Raw genomic sequence first — 20,905 nt, forward strand, 5'->3', positions numbered from 1 at the left:
CCTGTTCTTTAATTTAGTTCCTAGTTCCTGATAATCCCCAAACAGGTCCTCTTTCCTAGTGTTACCTATGTTATTTGTCCCGACGTGGACCACAACAACTGGATCCTCCCCCTCCCTCTCCAATATCCTTTCAAGCCGGTCAGAGATGTCCCTCACCCTGGCTCCGGGCAGGCAACATACCATGCGGGACTCTCGATCCTGCTTACAAAGGATGCTATCAATTCCCCTAATTATAGAATCCCCTACAACTACCACTTGTCTTTTCGCTCCTCCCTCTTGAATGGCCTCCTGTGCCATGTTGCTGTGGTCAGCTGGCTCATCATCCCTACAGCCCTGTTCCTCATCCACACAGGGAGCAAGTACCTCGTACTGTTGGACAAGGTCAAGAGCTGAGGCTCCTCTGTTCCTGAACACAGGATCCCTCTACCTGCCTCACTTGCAGTCACACCCTGCTGACCCTGACCACTGACCAAATTTGAGGTACTTAATCTACCGGGTGTGACCGCCTCCTGAAACAAAGCGTCCAGGTAACTCTCCCCCTCCCGGATGTGCCGCAGCGTCCGGAGCTCGGACTCTAGTTCATCAATTCTGAGCCGGAGTTCCTCCAGCAACCAACACTTGCTGCAGATGTGGTCACTGTGGCTCGCAATGGGATCTACCAGCTCCCACATCATACAGCTACAGCACATCGCCTGCCCAGCCATCTCGACTTAGATAAATAGTTTATTAATTAGTTTTGCAGTGTTTTTTTTTCAAATTTGGTGCAAGTTTCCTACCAACCAATCAGGTCACAGCTTTCCTGTGATGTCACTTTTTCAGTTTAGGCTTCAGTTACTCTGTGCCCCAAGGTCACCGCTCCGGTGCTCCTCTCTCCGAGACTGCTCCCTAGAGACAAAGCCGCGAATCCCCGTGGTAAGCTAGATTGATACTCACTGCTCCAGTACTCCTCCCTCCGAGTCTGCTCCCTGGACACAAGGCCACGAATCCCTGAGGTAAGCTAGATTTATACTCACCATTCCGGTGCTCCTCCCTCCGAGTCTGCTCCCAGGATTTACTCACCAATCAGCTGCTTTTTCTTTAAAATCCACTTTCAGAAGAGTGTCCCTCACAGGTCTGGTGCGCTCCTTAAGGCACTGCCTCTTCCTCTCTCTTTTTTTTTAGGTTTGAGGAGGAGGGAGGGATGGAAACACTACAGCAATGTAATGTTTGGGGCTATTCCGTTCTTTGACAGTGGGTCCTCCTCGATCCCCTCCTGAGTCGCGGTGACTGCGGTGATTTCTCCGAGAATGCTTCAGTCACTTCTCACCAGCGCCCTCTGCTGGAGTGCACAGAGGTGAGACTTTTGGTTTGTGCAACATTCTAGTGTAGCTTCTTCATTGATGTGAGCCTCGAACCTGGAGTCCCCATTGATCATTGGAAGACAAGGCACCATGATGCAGATCTCCATGGTCTTACCAGGGTGCCTGTATGCACAGTGACAGCGTGATGACTTTAACTAATGACATGTCCTTGTTCTCCCTTGTAGGTTTGCCAGCAGGCGTGCACTCTGCGGACCCTGAAGGGCCACCCTGACACCGAGGACCACCAAGCTTCTGTTGCACCTGCGTCACAACCGTTCTCTGAAGCAGGCACCAGCATAAATCTATGCCCACCTTAGGTCAATGGCTAGTACCTCGGTGCACATTGGTGAGGGCACTTCACACCCGCTTGAGGTGCAGGCGGAGGCAGAGAATTGCAAGGGCGCTAGCAGTTGGAGGACTGCTGGGGACCAGGACGATGCTTATTTGAAGGCTGATGATAAGCCTCTGGAGTCGTCCGTTAGGCAGCAGTGGCTGGATGTCCAGCGAGATGTGCAGGTGGATCTAGTGGAGATCCATGAGGGTATGCGTGCCATGGTCTCCATGATGAGGAGTCCATGTGGAGCATCAGCCCTGTGTTGACTGTCATGGGCAAATGCATTGCTTCCTCCATTGAGAGAGTTGCGACTTTCATGGAGAGGCAGCTCCAGGAACAGAATCAGGGGTCCTGGGGTTGTGCTCAGACCTGAAGCCCTCACACAGGCACTGACCTCAGGTGTTCAGTGTCCGTGTGGGAGATGGATGAGGCACCCAGTATCCCAACTAGGTGCCTGTCCATCAATGGTGAGCAGCGGGGTCCAGAGCGATCTCACGTTGGCGTATGAACTGTCTGTCATCCCTGCCGCTCCTCTCAAGGCGCTCTGCATGACGGCAGCAGCTCCTCCACCCTTCTGCCATTGACCGTGGCAATTGATGAGGCCGCGACGACTGGGGAGATGCCAGCCGTGGCACTAGTCACTCCTTCCCATGCGGGGCCAGCACAGGCTCCACTGGCCAGAGGACAACTGCCAAGGTCATCAAGGCCAACAAGACAGCAGAGTCAGCAGGCTGTCTCCAATGCCAATGCCAGCGAAAGGGGAGCACCAAGACATAGCAGTTGCAAACCCAAGCTAAAGGCGCCATGAGCACAAGAGGGACAGGCCACACGCGACTTTATGTTCATTTATGTTTATGTATACTGGTCTGGGGTTGAAGACCAGAAACATTTATTTAAATATTATTGAACTGTCAGAATGACATGAGTTGTGTTTTTGTCGTCATGGCCTGAGTTTGCTTCACCTTTTTATTTCATTGGTGCAGGGAACGCCAGTATGTAATGCTGGACATAGGTGGCTCTGAACTTCATTGCACAGGCACTGAGTGTTCTTTGTGTTCAAATGAAAGGATGGAGGTGGCGGCCCAGGCATGCAGTTGAAGCTGATCCTTAGTAGCCTAGCTGAAGGAGCATTGGATCAAGGCATCCCTGGTGTCCCTGCCTCCCTGCAGTTTATCGTGGTCTGGCTCCGCGCTCTCGGCGTTCTCCTCACCGTGCTCCTCTTCTGACTCACTATTGGACTCATTATCTGTGGCCTGTGCAGCTGCATCAAGATCTTCTTGCTCCAGTGACTCCGCCTTGCCAGTGCCAGATTGTGGAGACTGCAGCATGCAACCACTATCAGTGACACCCGCTCTGGGGGGTATTGTAGTGCTCCCCATGAACGGTCCAGGCATTGAAAGCACATCTTGAGAAGACCTATGGTCCTCTCTACCACCGTTGTTGTGGAGGCATGACTCATATTATAATGCTTCTCTGTCCCTGTTCTTGGGTTGCAGAGAGGCATCATGAGCCACCTCTTCAACGGATAGCCCTTGTCACTCAGCAGCCATCCATCCAGTCAGGCTGGAGCAATGAAAAGCCTCGACACCTTTTCTTATTTATTCATTCTTGTGATATGGGCTTCGCTGGCTGGGCCAGCATTTGTTGCCCATCCCTGTTGCCTTTGAGAAGGCGGTGGTGAGCTGCATTCTTGAACTGCTGCAGTCCATGTGGTGTAGTACATCCACAGTGCTGCTAGGAAGGGAGTTCCAGGATTTTCACTGAGCGTGAAGGAAAGGCAACATATTTCCAAGTCAGGATGTGAGTGACTTGGAAGGGAACTTCCAGGTGGTGGTGTTCCCATCTATCTGCTGCCCTTGTTCTTCTAGATGGTAGTGGTCATGGATTTGGAAGGTGCTGCTGAAGGAGCCTTGGTGAATTCCTGCAGTGCATCTTGTAGATGGTACACACTGCTGCTTCTGTGCATCGGTGGTGGAGGGAGTGAATGTTTGTGGATGTGGTGCCAATCAAGCGGGCTGCTTTGTCTTGGATGGTGTGAAGCTTCTTGAGTGTTGTCGGAGCTGCACTCATCCAGGCAAGTGGGGAGTATTCCATCACATTCCTGACTTGTGCCTTGTAGATGGTGGACAGGCTTTAGGAAGTCAGGAGGTGAGTTACTCACCACAGGATTCCTAGACCCTGACCTGCTCTTATAGCCACAGTATTTATATGGTTAGTCCAGTTCAGTTTCTGGTCAATGCTAACCCCCAAGATGTTGTTGATGGGGGAATTTAATGATTGTTATGCCATTGAATGTCAAGGAGCGATGGTTAGATTCTCTCTTGTTGGAGATGGTCATTGCCTGACACTTGTGTGGCGTGAATGTTACTTGCCCAATCCTGGATATTGTCCAGGTCTTGCTGCATTTGGACATGGACTGCTTCAGTATCTGAGGAGCTGCGAATGATGCTGAACATCTTGCAATCATCAGCGAACATCCCCATTTCTGACCTTATGATGGAAGGAAGGACATTGATGAAGCAGCTGAAGATGTTTGGGCCGTGGACACTACCCTGGGGAACTCCTGTGGTGATGTCTTGAAACTGAGATGGCTGACCTCTAACAACCACAACCATCTTCCATTGTGCTAGGTATGACTCCAACCAGTGGAGAGTTTTCCCCGGATTCCCATTGACTCCAGTTTTGCTATGGCTCCTTGATGCCACACCCTGTCAAATGCGACCTTGATGTCAAGGGCAGTCACTCTCACCTCACCTCACCTCACCTCACCTCAGGAGTTCAGCTCTTTTGCCCATGTTTGAACCAAGGCTGTAATAAGGTCAGGAGCTGAGTGGCCCTGGCGGAACCTGAACTGAGCGTCAATGAGCAGGTTATTGCTAAGCAAATATTGCTTGACAGCACTGTTGATGACCCCTTCCATTACTTGACTGATGATGGAGAGTAGACTGATGGGGCGGTAATTGGCCGGGTTGGATTTGTCCTGCTTTTTGTGTACAGCACATACCTGGGCAATTTTCCACATAGCCGGGTAGGTGCCAGTGTTGTAGCTGCACTGGAACAGCTTGGCTAGGGGCGTGGCAAGTTCTGGAGCACAAGTTTTCAGTACTATTGCCGGAATACTGTCAGGGCCCATAGCCTTTGCAGTATCCAGTGCCTTCAACTGTTTCTTGAAATCATGTGGAGTGAATTGAATTGGCTGAAGACGGGCATCTGTGATGCTGGAGACTTCCGGAGGAGGCTGAGATGGATCATCTACTCGGCACTTCTGGCTGAAGATTGTAGCAAATGCTTCGACCTTATCTTTTGCACTGCTGTGCTGGGCTCCTCCATCATTGAGGATGGGGATATTTGTGGAGCCTCCTCCTCCAGTGAGTTGTTTAATTGTTCACCAACATTCATGACTGGATGTGGCAGGACTGCAGAGCTTAGGTCTGATCTGTTGGTTGTGGGATCGCTTAGCTCTGTCTATCATTTGCTGCTTATGCTGTTTGGCACACAAGTAGTTCTGTGTTATAGCTTCACCAGCTTGACATCTCATTTTTAGGTGTGCTTGGTGCTGCTCCTGTCATGCCCTCCTGCACTCTTCATTGAACCAGGGTTGATCCCCTGGCTTGATGGTAATGCTAGAGTCGGGGATATGCCAGCCCATGAGGTTACAGTTTATGTTCGAGTACAGTTCTGCTGCTGCGATTGGCCCACAGCGCCTCATGGATGCCCAGTCTTGAGTTGCTAGATCTGTTCAAAATCTATCCCATTTAGCACAGTGATAGTGCCACACAACACAATCCTCAATGTGAAAGCGGGACACCATCTCCACAATGACTGTGCAGTGGTCGCTCCTACTGATACTGTCATGGACAGATGCATCTGTGGCAGGCAGGTTGGTGAAGATGAGGACAAGTATGTTTTTCCCTCTCGGCTCCCTCACCACCTGCTGCAGGTTGTCTAGCAGCTATATCCTTTCAGACTTGGCCAGTAGTGGTGCTACCAAGCCAGTCTTGGTGATGAATATTGAAGTCCCCCACCCAGAGTACATTCTGCACCCTTGCCACCCTCAGTGCTTCCTCCAAGTGGTGTTCAACATGGAGGAATACTGATTCATCAGCTGAAGCAGGGGGAGAGGTGCGTGGGGAGGTGCAGTGGCACGGTATGTAGCAATTGGCAGGAGGTTTCCTTGTTTGACCTGATGACATGAGGCTTCCATGGGGTCCATGTCGAGGACTCCCAGGGCATCTCCTTCCCGACTGTATATCACTGTGCTGCCACCTCTGCAGGGTCTGACCTGCCAGTGAGACAGGACATATCCAGGAATGGTGATGATGGTGTCTGGGACATTATGTGTGAGCTATGATTCCGTGAGTATGACTATGTCAGGCTGTTGTTTGATTGATTTGTTTGATTAGTCTGTGGACAGCTCTCCCAATTTCAGCACAAGCCCCTCAGATGTTACTAAGGAGGACTTTGCAGGGTCAACAGCTGAATTTGCCATTGTCATTTCAGTTGGCTAGGTCGATGTCTGGTGGTTCACTCAGTTTCATTCCTTATTGACTTTCTGGCAGTTGATATAATGGAGTGGCTTGCTGGGCCATTTCAGAGCGGTATTTAAAAGTCAGACCATGTAAGGACAGCAGATTTCCTTCCCTAAAGGGCATTAGTGAGCCAGATGGGGTTATAGCACAATCATTTCCTGGTCATTATTAGACTTTTAATTCAAATTCTACCATTTGAACCCGGGTCCTCAGAGCATTACCTTGGGTCAAAACAAAAAGATAAAAGCTACTGCGGATGCTGGAAATCCAAAACAAAAACAGAATTACCTGGAAAAACTCAGCAGGTCTGGCAGCATCGGTGGAGAAGAAATCAGTTGACGTTTCGAGTCCTCACGACCCTTACCTTGGGTCTCTGGATTGCCAGTCCAGTGACAATACCACTATGCCATCTCTATCATCTGCCTCAAAATGTGCAGGGAGTTGGTGAAGGTAGTGCAAAGAGTACAGCTGGGGTTACTGAAAGTTCTCCCACCTCTGGTGGTGCAAAATGAGGGGTGTATGCACAGGAGGCCAGAGTTTAAGAGCTAAACGATGTCAAAAAGGAGATAAGACTGGAGGAGTTTACAGTGATAGTAAGTGCAAAGGCAAGCAGAGATTTGAAGATGTGGACAAAGATTTAAATTGAATGCATTGACAAACCAGTGTAGTTCAGCAAGGATATGGTGATGGGTGAGCAGAGATTGGGACTCTTGTGCCTTGCATTTTGGGCAAGTATGAGTTTGTGGGGGGTGGTTGATGAAACACCAAAACATAAAGTGCTAGACTAATTGGGTCTGAACATGTCTAAAGCACATTAGGGATGTAGATCACTGAGGCAAGGGCAGAACAGTCAAATTTGCAGACAGGGTAACAAGAAGATGATGGAGAGAATGTGAAGTGTGAAGCACAGAAATTGAACACAACACTGAGGATGTATTTACATGAATGTGGAGGTGGGGATGGCATCAAAAGCATGGAAGTAGAGTTTGTGATGTGACCCCAAAATGATGGCTTTGGTCTGCTCAATGTTCAGCTGAACAAAGTTGCATAGAAACTGATCCAACTCTCTTATTGGGTATGCAACAGAAGACTTCCTCACTCTGGTCTGAAGTCAGCTGATTTCTTTCCTGTTTAGGTTTCTTTCTGCCTCCTGGATTCTGTATCCTGGCTGCATCTTTTGTTTTAGGATTGATATTTCTCAATCTTATTTTTGCTCAGGTAAACTCAGTTGAGTTTTCAGGTCCTGTAGGGGCTGTTATGGAGGTGGGCAGGGATGAAAATACACATGCCAGTTGACATGTCACTTTTCCAACACCATTCTCATCACTGACGGGTTTCACCAGGGCGGAGTGAGGGAGGCCCCGAGATGCCCTCCAATCTATTGAGAAGGCCAATGCTCATTGAGAGTTCATTAAGTAGCATGTTTGGATTTTGATGGGGATGCACAGGCTGCACACGCTGACTGAGGCAGACCAGGTGCATGAAGGCAGACACACGCTGGTAAGCCGATCATGGCTGCCCAACAAATTAGATGGACCTCATGAAAGAGTGACTGGCGCAGAGAGGGACTCAGCCATTGGCACAAAGATGCTATCAGATCAGTGCAGGTTGTGGGGAGAGTGGGTGATAAATGCTCAGGCAGTGCAATGGGTCATCATACTCCAGGCATTGCAGGAGCCTAAGAGAAGGCGCCAAGGCTGCCAAACACAATTGGAGAACCAGCTAAGCATAAGGAAGACAGCAGTTGTCAGTGGGGGCACAACACTCAGATTTTGGGTCCAATGGCACTGAGGAATAACAGCCTCCACAGGAAGGGCAGAGACCTGGGCATCAGGAGGACAGAAGAGAGGGATGAGGAGCAGAAAGGACACAGAGGCCATATGTGATAACACTTGACCTGGAAGTAGAACAGTAAGGAAAATTTGTACTTTTGTTAAAATGTGTGTGGAATTCATATTTGGCCTTAAGACTATTTGAAAAGAACTTTTAAGAGTTTGCATCAATTGTAATAGGAGTGCTGCTTAGGTCTGCATTAGAATGCTTCAGTTGGAGCTTAGTGAGAGATGATGTTTGGTGAAGAAGGATAGAGGTGATCCTTTCATTTCCTACCTTTCCTCAGTAAGAAGAGCAGCAGCCTTGGTAAGTAGGACCTACTAAGTATTTCTTCTGTCCTTAATATTCTCTAAACTAGAGGAAGTAAAAGTAAAGGGAGTAATTTAAGGGTAATTCATGGCAGAGCAGCTCAGCCAAGTGGAATGCTCCTCCTATGCAATGTGGGAAGTCAGGGACACTCCCAGTGTCCAGGGCAACCATGTGTGTAGTAAGTGTCTCCAGGTGCAGCTACTCAAAACCTGTGTTTCAGAGCTGGAGCTGCGCCTGGTGTCACTGTGGAGCCTTTGCAAGGATGAGATCTTCGTGGGTAGGAGGTACAGTGAGGTGGTCACACCACAGGTAAAGAGTGCACAGGCAGAAAGGGAATGGGTGAGCACCAGACAGCGTAAAAGCACTAGGCAGGTAGTGTAGGAGTCCCCTGGGTCCATCTCCCTCTCCAATTGATTTTCCATTTTGGATACTACTGGGGGAGATGGTTTCTCAGGGAATGCAGAAAGAGCCAAATCTGTGGCACCACGAGTGGCTCAGCTGCACAGATGAGGGGAAAAAACAGTGGGAGAGTAATAGTGAAAGGGGATTCTATCGTAAGAGTAACAGAAGACATTTCTGTGGCCATAGACATGACACCAGGATGGTATGTTGCCTCCCTGGTGCCAGGGTCAGGGATGTCACTGATCAGCTGCAGGACATTCTGAAGGGAGAGGGTGAACAGCCAGAAGTCATGGCCCATGTCGGTACCAACGGCATAGGTAAAAAGAGGGATGAGGTCCTGAAAGCAGAATATAGGGAGCTAGGAAATAAATTAAAAAGCAGGACCTCAAAGACAGTAATCTCAGGATTACTCCCAGTGTCACTTGCTAGCAAGATCAGAAATAGGATCATAAACCAGATGAATGTGTGGCTGGAGACATGATGTAGGAAGGAGAGATTTAGATTCCTGAGGCATTGGGACTGATTCTTGGGAAGATGGAACCTGTACAAGCTGGACGGGTTGCACCCCAGCTGGACCGGGACCAAAATCCTCACGAGTATTTACTGGTACTGTGGGGAGGGTTTAAACTTGATTGGCAGGGGGATGGGAACCTGAGCAGGGAGACACAAGAGAAGGAAGCAAAGATAGGAATGAAAGACAGAAAAGTAGAAAGCAAAAGTGGAAGGCAGAGGAAACTAGGGCTAGTAGCAAACAGGGCCATAGTGCAAAAAACAAATTTGTAAAAATGTTAAAAAGTCTAAAGGCACTATACCTGAACGCACAAAACATTTGCACTAAGGTAGACAAATTAACAGCACAAATAGATGTAAATGGGTACAATACGATTGCAATTACGGAGACATGGCTGCAGGGTGATCAATACTGAGAACTGAATATCCAAGGATATTGGATATTTAGGATGGTCAGGCAAAAAGGAAAAGGAAGTGGTGTGGAGTTGTTAGTTAAGGATGAAATAAGTGCGATAGTGAGAGAGGTTATTGGCTCAGAAAATCTAGATGTAGAATCAGTCTGGGTGGAGCTAAGAAGCCACAAGGGGTGGAAAATATTAGTGGGAGTTGTCTATGGGCCTCCATACAGTAGTGATAAGGGGATGGCATTAAACAGGAAATCAGAGATGCATGTAACAAGGGTGCTACAGTAATCATGGGTGACTTTAATCTACATATAGACTGGACAAACCAACTTAGCAATATGACTGTAGTGGATGAAATTCTGGAGTGTGTACAAGATTTTTTTTGGACCAGTATGTCAAGGATCCAATTAGGGAACAGACTATCTTAGATTTGTTTTTTGTTCAGTGAGAAGGGTTTAATAATGTTGTTGTGCCGAATACTTTAGGCAACAGTGATCATAACATGATAGAATTCTTCATTAGGATGGATAGTGAAATAGTCCAATCTTAAACTAGGGTCCTAAATCTAAACAAAGGAAACTACAAAGGTATGAGGCATGAGTTGGCTAAGATAGATTGGGGAGCTTCATTAAAAGGCATGCCGTGGATAGACAATGGCTAATATTTAAGGAATGAATGTATGCATTGCAACAGTTATACATTCCTTGCTGGCTGAAAAACACAACAGGAAAAGCAACCCAACCATGGCTAACAAAATAAATTAAATACAGTATTAGGTCCAAAGAGGAGTCATATAAAGTTGCTAGAAAAAGTAGAAAGCCGAGGATTAGGAGCAGTTTAGAATTCAGCCAAGGAGTGCCAGGAGATTGATTAAGAGAGGGAAGAGAGAGTGTGAGAGTAAACTTGCAAGGAACATAAAAGTGGACTTTAAAAGCTTCTCCAAGTATGCAAAAAGAAAAAAAATTAGTGAAGACAAGTCCAAAACAAGAGAATTTATAATAGAAAGCAAGGAAATGGCAGAGAAATTAAACATCTACTTTAGTTCTGTCTTCACGGAGGAAGACACCAATAAGTTCCCAGAAATACTTGGGAACCAAAGGTCTAGTAAGAAGGAGGAATTGAAGGACGTTAGTATTACTAAAATAATAGTGCTGGAGAAATTAATAGGACTGAAAGCCAATAAATCCCTAGGTACTGATAATCTACATCCCAGGGTATTAAAGGAGATGGCCATGGAAATAGTGGATGCATTGTTTGTCATCTTCCAAAATTGTGTAGATTCTGGAACAGTCCCGGCAGTTTGCAGCGTGGCAAATGTAATGCCACTATTTAAAGAAGGAGAGAGGGAAAAAACAGCGAATTACAGACCAGTTAGCCTAACGTCAGTAGTAGGGAAAATGCTGGAGACTATTATAAAGGATGTGATAACAGGACATTTAGAAAATATTAATGGGATTAGACAAAGTCAACATGGATTTATGAAAGGAAAATTATGTTTGACAAACCTACTAGAGTTTTTTGAGGATGTAACTAGCTGAATAGATAAGGAGAATCAGTGAATGTGATGTATTTGGATTTTCAGAAAGCTTTTGATTAAGTCCCACGTAAGAAGTTAGTGTGTAAAATTAAAGCACATTGGATTGGGGGTAATATATTGGCATGGATTGAGAATTGGTTAGCAGAGAGGAAACAAAGTAGGAATAAATGGGACTTTTTCAGAGTGGCAGGCAGTGACTAGTGGGGTACCACAGGGAGCAGTGCTTGGGCCCCAGCTATTCACAATATATATCAATGATTTGGATGAGGGAACCAAATGTAATATTTCCAAGTTTGCTAATGACACGAAACTTGGTGGGAATGTGAGCGATGAGAAGGGTGTTGAGAATCTTCAAGACGATTTAGACAGGTTGGTTGAGTGGACAAATACATGGCAGATGCAATGTAATGTGGATAAGTGTGAATTATCCACTTTGGTAGGAAAAACAGAATGGCAGAGTAATATTTAAATGGTGATAGATTGGGAAATGTTGATGTACAAAGGGACCTGGGTGTCCTTGTACACCAATCACTGAAAGCAAGCATGCAGGTGCAGCAAGCAGTTAAGAAGCCAAATGGTAAGTTGGTCTTCATTGCGAGTGGACTTGAGTATAGGAGCAAGGCTGTCTTACTGCAGCTTAACATTGCCTTGGTGAGACCAAACCTGGAGTATTGTGTGCAGTTTTGGTCTCCTTACCTAAAAGGATACACTTGCCATAGAGAGAGTGCAGCAAAAGTTCACCAGACTGATTTCTGGGATGGCAGCATTGTCACGAGGAGAGATTGGGTCGACTATGCCTATATTCACTGCAGTTTAGAAGAATGAGAGGGGGTCTCATTGAAACATATAAAATTCTGACAGGGATAGGCAGACTGGATGCAGGGATGATATTTCCTCTGGTTGGGGGGATCTAGAGCAAGGGGTCACAGTCTCAGGATACGGAGTAGACCCTTCAGGACTGAGATGAGGAGAAATTTCTTCACTCAGAGGATGGTGAACCTATGGAATTTTCTACCACAGAGGACTATGGAGGTTAAGTCACTGAAAATATTTAGGAAGGAAATAGATTTCTGGACTCTAAAAGTGTCAAGGGGTACGGGGGAGAGTGCGGGAGTATGGCATTGAGATAGAGTATCAGCCATGATCATATTGAATGGCAGAGCAGTCTCGAAGGGCCAAATGACCTACGCCTGCTCCTATTTGTAATTTTTTTGGATAGTAAGAAATACTGATCTATATTACTTAGTAACCCTTGACCTGTAAACAGTACCAACAGGAAGGAAGTTAAGATAAGGACACTGTGGCCAGAGACAAAGAAGTGGCAGTAAGGGAAGAACAGAGAAGATATATTTATGAGGAGCTGCTTGTGTAATACAGTTAAAAGGGACAGAAAGCTGAATACAAGGTGAGAGCAGGGATTGTGAATTGGACAATTTCACTGCTATGATTTCGTTTTGCCAGAGCTGACCAGATTGTTTACAAAGATTTATAAAAGGAGTCAGCTAAAAGAATTTCTGGGGAATCTGCGCCATTAAGACTGACATGAACCTGGCGAAGGAGGTTCTGCATGAGTGTACATTTGGGTGATGACTGCGGAGAACTTGGAAGGAGTGGAGCTACTGTTGCAGGTGACTTGAGGGCCAAATTAACTGAGTGAGAAAAGTGATAGTTCCGATGAACAGGAGGCCAAGTTGGAAAGACTGCAAGATTGCACGTAGTGCCACATTTGTATGGGAGTGATGCGAATGCTTGTAATCTCATGAGATAGTCTTTGTTGTATCTTCTATTTCATGTGTAATTTATAGTTCATAACTGCAATTTGCCTGTTAATTCATGTTTAATGTACATTGATTCTGTTCATGTTAAAGTAAAAGTTACAAAAACTGAAATCTTGTTGGTAACTTCTTCATTTGGGGGTCATTTGGTAAATTTGGCTATTTTGGTTTACAGTTCTCTCCAGGGGATTGTAACACCATATCCTAAACATAGTTCCTTCTTCCTGGTGGATCCTATCTTGAGATGACCGAGAATCAGTGCCACAGGGGACTGCAACTCCAGAGAGATGGTCACAGATATCTGTGCTCTCATCACCGAAGACCTCACATTTAGCAACATTACATGCCATGCCCTGCCAGTGGCTGTCAAAGTTACTATGGCTTTGATCTTCTTCACTTTTTGTTCCTTCCAAAGATCAGCTGTGGACCTTGGTAGCATCTTGCAAACTGCTGCACACCACTGTATTCTGCAGATCACTGATGCCTTTTTTGCTAGAGCTGGACAGTACATCCAATTGCAGACAGACACAGCCTCACAGGCACAGAGGGCACTGACTTTGCCTCCATTACTGGGCATCATTGATTGCAACCATGGGCCTCCAAGGCACTGACTGACTTCCCAATGTGATTCATCAACAGGAAGCTTTTCCAAACTGTTATTGCACAGCTGAAGATAAATGATGAGCTGCCCAAATCCCAGAGGGAAACTTGAAACAGCTGCCAAAATTGTTTTTGCAATTTGTATAGAATGAAGAGAGGTTCTGAAATCAGGAAATTATGTCCCTAACTGCTTGTGATGATTTTATAGTAAACATTTATTAAAAGAATAAAAGAGAAAACACAATTACACTTAAACACAAGAATGGCTTTACACAGTAAACAGTACTTTAAAACAGTTCCACCAATCCTAACAACCCTCGGAGCTAACCTTTCCCTTTTCTGTTCAGGAACTATTCTTATATATTCTAAAATCTATAGAATTCCAGTAATTTTTACCAAACCGTGCCATTTTCCCTTGGAGTGTCCCCTGAGGCTGACAGCAACTGGGTCTTTAGGTCTTGCCTTGTTCACACTGGTCTTCTTGGAGCTCTGCCCAGCTATCCTGCTGTCTTCTGGGAGAAATGACCAGCTACCCACTCACATAGACTTCAGTATTTCCTTAAATCATTCCATCCCTTTGATCTCTCTGTTGTTTCAACCAGTCTCTTCAGAAATGCTTTCTTCCCAGAGTTGATTAAATCATTCTTTACTTTAGCTCTTAGACTTGTAAAAGCAAACTTACCCTATCTTTACCTCATTTGCTTACACCTTTTTACAACCTGCATATATCCCAATTTGAACTAAAACAACTCAATTCAAAAACACTCCTGTTATTGCTTTATGTAAAACTCTGATTGAAGTTCCTCTTGGTTCATTAACATATCAAAACCACTGTTGGCTTTAGACCCTTGCATAACCTCTAGCTCTTACTCCAATTACCATATCTACAACCCCAACAGCCTGACTTTCAGTACATAAGAAAATATGCCAGGGTTATTACCAGAAGAAAAATGTTACAATTTCTTGTTTTCTTGACAACAGCTGGTCTGCGACCATAACAAGTGCTTCCTCCATGTGTACATTTCCTTTCCTGGTAGCTGTCATGATCCATTCATCCTCACCAGTTCAGATTGCTGCAGCTCTTCACTCCACCAACACCCCCAAATTCTGTAGATGCATTCCAGGGGACAAGATACTCACCAAAGGCAATACAGCTTTTTTATATATTCATTAGATGTGGGCTTTGCTGGCTTATTGCCCGTCCCTAACTTAAGAGTCAACAACATTGCTGTGGGTCTGGAGTCACATGTAGGCCAGACCAGATAAGGACAGCAGATTTCCTTCCCTAAAGGACATTAGTGAACCAGATGGGCTTTTAATGACAATAGGCAATGGGGTCATCATCAAACTTTTAATTCCAGATTTTAATTTAAATTTCACCATCTGCCATGGTGGGATTCAAATCCAGACCCAGAGCATTACTCTGGGACTGTGGAATACTAGTCAGTGACAATACCACTATGCCACTGCCTCCCTGAACTGAAGCCATCTCACTAGGACAATTATTGAGCAGGCCATTGATTTCTGAAGATGCAAGGCCCTGGAAGCACACAGCTCATTGGAGGAAGAGAAGCAGTAGGACGTTGAAGAAGACCAGGAGGAACAGGATGTGGAGGGGTTACATCAGGAATCAAACCTAGGACCTTATAGTCTGCATGGTTTTGTATACAGTGGGGGCTAAATTGAGTTCTGTAACACTTGTTTTTTAGTTGTTAAGCGAGCTCCTAACAGTTGAAAATAACATCCATGATGTACAAACACACTTGTAATGAGAAGTGCACTGGATGCCATCTTGGTAAGCGGATAGTGCAAACGCACCTAATGAATACAGGCAGAATGCAGAACAGGCAAGTTATAACATCAATCAGTGTACAATGTTGATATATAGTCAACATTACAATTCTCAAATGCCACACTCCAGCCCATGCCCTGTCTTAGCTAAGCACGACTGAACATGATGTTAAGTGGCATGAAGACCCCAACCCACCAGCACTACTTAAAGGGATCTTGAATTATTTACAGGTTAGTTGCTGGATTATTTCTTCCAGGTGCTGGTGCAATTGGATGTGTTTTTTATGTTTCTCTATACTTGCCTAAAGTTTCAATAATCTATAGGGTGTATTGCAGCATAAGGGTCACTGAGGCTTTCCATACACAGACAGATTCATCTCATTCCCTCTTGCCAAAGACAAACAGGTAGAGTGAGAACAATGGTTTGCACAGATTAAAGACTTCCCCATGGTGCAGGGTCCATTGACCATCTTGCCATTTTAATGAACTAAAAGACATTCCACTCTCTCACTGTGAATTTGAGGTCAGTATTTACTGTGGAGGCAGTGGCCCTGCCCACTGGCTGGAAAGAGGAGGCTGGCCCATCGCCACCAGCCCTGGAAGTCACAACCAGATTTTAAGGCCCTCAGGCAATTAGGCGCTTGAGGTGTGGCATCCACCTCCCAGAGGAAGGATGTCCCACCAATCAGAGTCCTGGCACCTCTTCAGTGCCAACAGCGCCACTGAGAAAGGGTGGCCACACTTGGACTGCAGTAGGGTCCAGGCCTGTTGGCATCATTCAGGCAGGCCCCAGCAACTGAAGGAAGATAATCGAGAAGCTGGTCGGGGGTGAGGTAGGGGGTACGGCGGTGGTGTTCTTCAAGCAGAGAACCTCCCCAAGCCCACAATTGGGCTGCCAGGGTAAGGGTATACTTGGCAGTCTTGCCATGTGGCGTGGGCCCCCCAACCCCACCAACTCTGCTTCTGGTAAAATACAAGCAGTGATGGGGAAAGAGGCTCTTAAGGGCCTCAGTTGGCCCGGGGGGGGGTTTGCCTGCCACATTCCCCACCACTGGTCAAATACTAATGGAGGCATGCATGGCACCCACTTCCACCATTCCTCCTAAATTTACGCCCCTCTCCTGCTTGCCAGCCCTCTTTTGGGTGGAGGTATAACATTTTGGCATGTGTGATTATAGGGTGCACATCATGCCAGGGAATATCCATTATCCTGGCAGCAGTCACAATTCCAACAGAAGTGGCAGTCCTCTCTTCTGACAATATTTGAACCACCATGGCATATCAAAGGCTGGCTACTGGGCAATGAGGGTGATCCACTCATGACATGACTCGACTTCGGTCCAGAATCCATGGTACACAGTAGGTCTACAATGAGAGCAGTGCTGCCATAAGTAATCTTATAGAGGACACCATTGGTATCTTCAAACAATGCTCCCACTGCTTGGACTGTACTGGAGAAGCCCTTTAGTACTCAGCTGAACGGGTATCAGGATTTGTGAGATGCTGCATAACCTGGCTGTTATGAGGTGACAGCCCTTGCCACCACTTTACAGGCAAGAAACTGAGGAGCAGAAGCACAAGGAAGAGGAGGATGAAGTGTAACAGGAAGTGGAGGAGGAAGGCAGTCTATAATAAAGACTCTATGTGATGAAATAATTAATCAGCAGTAGCAGTAACATTGACCAGACCTCCACATTCACAACAGTCCCACACTTTTTATCTTTTCTCTATCACTATCACATCATCCTCTTTGACAAACAAAAAAACCTACCTGTTGCAATCCAAGTTTATAAGTTCAAAAATTACAAAATGCAAACAAAAATAAAACTATTCATCCACATGTATTCCCTTAGTGCTGGCCTTTGCCTTCATTAATGCTCCTACAAGGTATGTCCCCAGTGACTGAAGGTGGAAGGGTACTGACCTGTTGAGGAATCAGCAGATGGCATTGCAGGAGGGTCTCAAGCAGCTCTGGGCTTGGGAAGCTTGGCTTTAGACTGCATCATTTCGGTATGGACAGCAGCAATCTGAGCTGACTGGGAGACAGCAAGGTTACCTGGCTGAGTGGCAGAGGTGGGAACACGAATGCCATCATCCCGAGAGAGGAAAGCAGTTTCATGCTCCACAGAGCTACTGCCATTCTCTATAAGCAGTGCCTCGGCAATCTTACTATCTATTGGAGAACTGATATTTGGGCTTCTGTGATGCCTGGGAAGCCAGACAGTGGTATCCAGGATCATGATGCCAACAGTTTGAGTTTCCAATGCAGCACCCAGACCTTTGATGGAAGCTGCTTGTAATGCAATGGAAGCTGTGACACTGGCCATCAGATGCTGCAGCATGGTGGGTTCCACAGGTGTGCTGATGGAGGTGATCACCCAGTCCACAATGGAAAGGATGGGCTGTGTGCCAAGCCCTGTGCCAATTAGGTGCTGAAATCCTCTATGCTCTTTGACATTGAGCATGGCTTTCTGGACAGCTTTCCAATGCACTAAACATTAGATTATGTACACACTTAAGCCTTCTTCTGTAGCCTGGCCTATGAACGTTCTTATCTGAGTCCTTTGCAGCAGAACTAGTTTACTACCTCACTCTCTTTAGAGCATATGACTGGCACCTACATTTTCTTCGACCCCTACCATAGCTGCAGACCATCTGTGCTTTCTGCCTCAGCATGTGACAGGCTTTCCAGTCAGTGGAGGAAAAAGAGGGAAATAATGAAGATGAACACACAATGTCAATCAATCTTTTATTTGCAGCCAACAACTTAGAAACTGACATTGCATGTATTTTAAAGGCTAAGATAGAGGAGGGTGCATGTAAAACTATCAATATTGTCCCCTTTAAAATTTGAATTAGGATTTGCTTAATAAAATGGTGCCTGCTGTTTTTCCTCATGCTGCTTTTGTTTCTCCTCCTGTTGATGCAGTTTCTCCTCATGTTGGTGCTATTTCTCTTTATGCTGCTTTGCTGTGGGAGCAGGTTCTACCCTGCAAGTGGAAATTCCTGGTCTCCCAATACATCATGAATTCAGATCTGCAGCTCAAAGTCTCCTCTTGGAGTAAGGCATGAGTTGCAGTTAGGACTGGCAGTGAGAAGAGCTTCAAGGGAGTAGGATGCCTTTGTGAACTGGAGGGCAAAGAGGAAGAGATTAGAGAACGTAGAATGCTTTCGTGAACTGTCAGATGAATGGTAGTGTAGTTTAATGAAATAAGTGCAAGGTTTAAGTAAGTAGAACACCTCTATGAACTGTAGTTTAGAAGGGGAAGAGAGTTAGAAGTGCCTTTCTGAGCTCAGTGGAGAGATTAAAGGGGAAGAAAATGTCAGTGAAAGGGAGGGTACTATAGAGTGCCTCTGTGGAAAGAGAGAGGGAACTGACTGTTTGGGTAGAAATATGGTTAAACTCAAATATTATGTATTTTTTCTATAATTTAAAAATCTTTATGAGAGAAAACAATAAAATGGGTATGGTTCACCATTTCAAAAGAGCATGTTTAATTCTAAATTTGTTGCCTACTGCCCTTACTCCTGCCTCTGCATTGCTACTTTTCCACCTCATCCTTTTTTTGAAAACAAAGATTTTTACAAGATATATACAGGTGAGAAGGACATTCTATGCACCTTACCTCATTCATCTAAAAAGACCTTGCAGTCTGCCCAGTATACCATCCTACTGCTTCTTAAATGATTCAAGGGTTTTGCCTTCATGATCCCATACAGAATTTCATGTGTTGATCACTCATCTTATGATTTATAACCCACTCCTAAGTTTGCCTTTTACTAGTTTGGACCTATATTCCCATCCTAATATTGCCATCTATTTTAAAGAAGTGTTCCACATTTTTTTTTCTTAAATGTGTACTATTTTATATACCTCTCATTTGTCTGTCACATTCCTTCAACACAGACCAGCCCAATTTCTGCAGTCTTACCTTAAAACTCTGGCACCAGGAATCATTCTCATAAATCTCCTCTGAATGATTCCAGAGCTCTATATTTCTTCTTTATGGTATAATGCAAGCAGAAAATGCTGGAAATACTCAGGAGGTCAGACAGCATCTATGGAGAGACAAATAAAATGAACATTTCAGGTCAATGACCTTTCTAAAACCGTAATAGGGATTTATTCCACCTATTGGAGTGGGCAGCTGATACCACTGATAATAACCCAGATGTAAAAGAGTAGTTCATTAGCCCAGAGGCATGCTAAATCCCGCTCACTACATGATTTAAGACTGAGTTTTAGGTCTGGTTTACAGAAAATACAGCTCTGCCATTGAAAGCTGGCTTTTTGCAGTAAGCACCAGTTAAGAGGGTTAGGAGGCAACTCAATTGCAGCACTTTGTGATGCATACCTTTAGTAGTTTGTGCTTAATTATATTTTAATCTTCCATTGATCTGTTTACTAACATATTTGTACAGGCAAGGCACATTCCCATGAGGCTGACATTTATACAGGCAAGGCACATTCCCACAGGGGGAAAAGAAGAGCATCCAAAGCTATAACTCCCTAGATGATTAAAGATGCAAAAATTAATTTAAAACAGATAAAGGAGGTTTATGGTAAATGTCAAGTTTATAATTCAGTGAAGAACCAAACTAAATACAGAAAATACAGGGGAGAACTGAGAAAGGAAGAAAGAGGCAAACAGAGAGTATGAGAATAGTAGCTAATATGAAAGAGAACCCAAAAGTTTTTTTATCAACATATAATAGTAAAATGATAAGCAGAGGCATAGGAACATAAGAAATAGGAGTAGACCACATGGCCCATCGAGCCTGCTCTGCCATTCAGCACGATTATGGCTGATCTTGGGTTCAACCAAAAGTCTCTCTATCCCAGCCTTAAACGTATTCAATGATGGAGCGTCCACAACTCTCTGGAGTAGAAAATTCCAAAGATTCAAAACGCTTAGGGTGAAGTGATTTCTCCTTATCTCAGTCCTAAATGATTGGCCCATTATCCTAAGACTGTCCCTGTGTTTTAAATTCTCAGTACAATAGAAACAATCTCTCAGCACAATATCAAGCCCTTTCAGAATTTTGTAGGTTTCAATGAGATTGCCTCTCATTCTTATAAACTCCAGAGAATATAAGCCCAATTTACCAGGTTTCAATGAGATTGCCTCTCATTCTTATAAACTCCAGAGAATATAAGCCCAATTTACCAGGTTTCAATGAGATTGCCTCTCATTCTTATAAACTCCAGAGAATATAAACCCAATTTACCAGGTTTCAATGAGATTGCCTCTCATTCTTATAAACTCCTGAGAATATAAACCCAATTTACCAGGTTTCAATGAGATTGCCTCTCACTCTTATAAACTCCAGAGAATATAAGCCCAATTTACCAGGTTTCAATAAGATTGCCTCTCATTCTTATAAACTCCAGAGAATATAAACCCAATTTACTCACCCTCTCATCATAGGACAACCCCCTTACGCCAGACACCAATTTAGCGAACCTTCTCTGTACCAATCCAATGTAAGTATGTCCTTTCTTAAATGTAGAGACCAAAACTGCACATAGTATTCCAGATG

This window comes from Cetorhinus maximus, chromosome 8 (assembly GCF_964194155.1).
Source record: "Cetorhinus maximus chromosome 8, sCetMax3.hap1.1, whole genome shotgun sequence".
NCBI classification, from domain to species: Eukaryota; Metazoa; Chordata; class Chondrichthyes; order Lamniformes; family Cetorhinidae; genus Cetorhinus; species Cetorhinus maximus.